The sequence below is a fragment of the Lathyrus oleraceus genome, chromosome 1, assembly GCF_024323335.1.
Source record: "Lathyrus oleraceus cultivar Zhongwan6 chromosome 1, CAAS_Psat_ZW6_1.0, whole genome shotgun sequence".
In the NCBI taxonomy this organism is placed as follows: Eukaryota; Viridiplantae; Streptophyta; class Magnoliopsida; order Fabales; family Fabaceae; genus Lathyrus; species Lathyrus oleraceus.
The window spans coordinates 391966662-391970377 of record NC_066579.1 but is presented as its reverse complement, the minus strand read 5'-3'; the positions used below and the strand labels follow the sequence as shown (position 1 = coordinate 391970377).

General features: G+C 37.7%; 1 non-coding gene across 1 annotated transcript; it reads right to left on the bottom strand.

The window, feature by feature from the left end:
* Positions 1-3049: 3049 nt before the first annotated feature.
* LOC127116047 (small nucleolar RNA R71) lies at positions 3050-3156 on the bottom strand. The gene has a single exon (XR_007801035.1). It is a non-coding gene; the product is annotated as a small nucleolar RNA R71 (small nucleolar RNA).
* Between the last annotated feature and the right edge of the window lie 560 nt (positions 3157-3716).

Sequence of the window (3716 nt, the reverse complement as noted above, 5' to 3'; positions counted from 1 at the left end):
AGACTCAAGTGATGATGAAGTAACCTTTGAAGAGTTGGCCACTACCTATAGAGAGTTGTGTCACAGAAGTGCAGAAGTTTATAGACAAGTTGAAAGCCAAAAGAAAGTGATAGCACAGCTAGAGAATGAAAAGGTAGAACACTTGGAAACCATCTCTAAATTAAAAACTAAAGTTGTGTTACTGAATGTCAAACTAGATGATAGTCAACAGGTTGACAACTAGAAGAAAGTGATAACACAGCTGGAGAATGAGAAGGCTGAACATGTGGAAACCATCTCCAAGTTAAAAACTGAAGCTATGGTCTTCAATTCTAAACTAGAAGAGATGACCAAGTATGTAAGAATGTTAAACAATGAATCTGACTCCTTATACAAGATTCTCCAAACTGGACAAATAACAGGAGACAAATCTGGCATTGGGTATAATGAATCTAAGCCTGAGTGCAGTTACACTGGTTGCAAACCTAAATCCAAACCTAAGTGCAGCCATATTAAAAGCAAACCTGAGATGTCACATCATATGTCACAACATCAGAAGGGAAGACAGCAGAAAAGGAAACACCAAAGATGGAGATGCCACTACTGTGGAAAATTTGGCCACCTGAAACCCTTCTGCTATAAGCTGTATGGTTATCTGATAACATGAAATAATATCACATTTTTTGACTTGATTTAATTAAATTATATTATTGTTTGATCCGATTTATTTTATATTATTCGATATTACTTGGTATTTTCCTTCTATTTATTTCAGGTAACATTATTTGAAGCATACGTGAAAAAGAAAGAAAAGGGGTGCAAAAAGAAGCATTCCACTAAAGCCCAGCCCACAACTACAAAGGAGAAGCGCTGTGATGTTGTGACGACCACCACACAAGGCGTGACGAGCGTCACGCCCCTCTGCTCAGTGTTACGAGCGTAACACAGGGTGTGACGGACGTCACACCCCCATTCCTATTTTTTTGGCTTTGACGCGTAACAGAAGCACGTTCGCCCTTTTTCTTCGCTTGACTCGTTGACACACGAGGAAACCTACTGAAGGAATTTTTGGGAAACGGTTACATGATGGATTAATATAAATAGATCTTAAGTGGTGCCCTGACGGCTCTCTCTCTTTTCCAGATTTCCACGCCGTGCATTATTTTTACAGCATATTTTTTCCCTCAGCATTCCATATTTTCTTCAGTAGTTTATTACCTTAGCATTTTTACTTCCTTTTTCTTTGTTAGCTTAATTTTTTTAGGCATTCAATTAATTTTCTCGCAATAGTTTCTACACCGGAAACTATTGTGTAACTTTTACTGGATCTAACCTTACGTTAGATCATAGTATTTTACTTCTTTGTTTTTATTTTTCTGTCTGCTCAAGAATTGTGAAGAACAAATCCAACCGGTTTGTGGTGGAGTGTTCAAGCATCGAAGCTAGGGAACAACCAATATTTCTATTAATTTTACAGGTTCATTAATTTATTGTTTTAATTTATATATGCTCTGTACTGCTGTTTATCTATAATGTTTGTCTGATATGGTTGTATTTAAGCATAATAATTGTTTAGGCCTGTTTAGCATGTCCGGCTAATTAATTTAGATATCGGTATGTAAAGTAAGCGGAATAAAGGAATCAAAACTGAGTCGGTTTAAATTTATTTAAAAATATAGTCACTCTTTTTATGGTCTCAATTAACAGAGTTAATACCAAAGTTTTTGTACGAGAGTAAAAGACATAAAGAAGTTAAAATCAATAGAACGACAGTTTGAGCTTTTAACTGGACAGTGTAAATTGGACATTAACTTTAAATCAGGACGAAAGCAATTTTTAGAGTTAATTAAATTCTAATCATTTTCAAAAAGTATTTTTAAAGGTTAAATGTGAGGACGAGAGTTAAGCATTTAAGTTTAATCATATAATCTAAGTCAATAGAGCGAGAGTTTGAGACGAGTGTGTTTAAACGGTTAGTATTTTAATAAAAAGAGTTTCTATAGATTCTATTGTTTTCAAAAAGTGATTTTAGTTTTAACTAAATAGTGAGAGCGTACGTTAAGGTAAAATCATAGTCTATTCAACAGAGAGAGAGTTTGAGAAAAGGCTTTTAATCAATAGTGTCTACTGAAAGGACTTATTTTAAAACTAAGAAACCAACGAAGATTTGATTCCCTAATTACGACGAACTACATACCGATATCCGCGTTATTTGATATTTAATCTAGATCCAATTTTAGTTTTACTTTTCCCCCTAATCATCAAAGTATCATCCGCCTTAGCTTTACGAAATAACTCTAGAAAAACGGTATATCGATTCATTAAGTCCCTGTGGGATCGATATATTTTAAAACTACGCGATTAGACTGTGCACTTGCAGTTAATACCCCAATAGACTCATAAAGTCGCGATCAAGTTTTTGGCGCCGTTGTCGGGGACTTTTATTTAGTCGATATCGTAACTCTTCTATTACGCTGTAGAGACTAAGGCAATTTTTATTTTTCCTTTTTGTCTTTTGTTGATTTGTATGCCACACACTCGCTCACAAGGCGAACCGTATTACTTACGAATCAACGACGTTGAACGATATCTCCGAGTCTTATGACGAATTCGGGAGTATCGTGCTGCAAACAATCTTCCTCCAATCGAAATTCCCGATCTCAAAAATCTTCTTCCTTCGCCGATACCCGAGATGGCAGAACCAGCTCGTGCTCTTCGAGATTACGCTGCTCCATCGCAAGATGAGCCGCATTCGAGTATTGCTCCACCCGCAATTGAAGCAAACAACTTCGAACTTAAACCTTCACTGTTGCAGGCAGTGCAACAGAACCAATTTTCTGGAAATCCTACCGAGGATCCAAACCTTCATTTATCCGTATTTGTTCAATACGCTGATACTGTTAAAGCTAATGGTGTCACCTCAGAGGCAATTCGACTTCGTCTCTTTCCTTTCTCGTTAAGAGATAAAGCTAGAAGATGGCTTCAGTCTCTTCCCTCCAACTCAGTCACCACATGGAATGAGTTGAAGAAAGTCTTTCTTGCCCGATATTTTCCTCCAAGCAAAACAGCTATGTTAAGAGCCCAGATAAATGGATTTAAGCAGAAAGATAACGAGTCTCTCTTCGAAGCATGGGAAAGATACAAAGACATGATGAGACTTTGCCCACACCATGGTTTAGAGGACTGGTTAGTAATTCATACCTTCTATAATGGTCTCTTGTACAACACAAGATTAACAATAGACGCCGCCGCAGGTGGTGCGCTTATGGATAAACCTTACGCTGACGCTTATCAACTTATTGAAAGCATGGCCCAAAACCATTATCAGTGGGGAAGCGACCGAACAATGGTAGAAAAACCTCAAACGAAAACTGGCATGTACGAGATAAGTAGCCTTGATCATGTTAATGCAAAAGTGGAGGCTCTTGCCCAAAAAATTGAAAGTTTAAATGTATCACCTCCAACCGCCGTGGTTGCCGTAACTCAAAATTACGAAGTCTGTGGAATTCAAGGTCACACTCCTACAGATTGTCAACTCCTAACAGGAATCCAAGCAGAGCAAGTGAACTATGCTCAAGGAAATCCTTACTCGCATACCTATAACTCAAACTGGAAGAACCATCCTAATTTTTCATATAAGAGTAACAACGCTTTATACGCACCAGGACAAGCTCCCAGTCAAGCCCCAGCTATACCTCCTGGATATCAAAAGCCGACCCCATCTACACCTAACAATA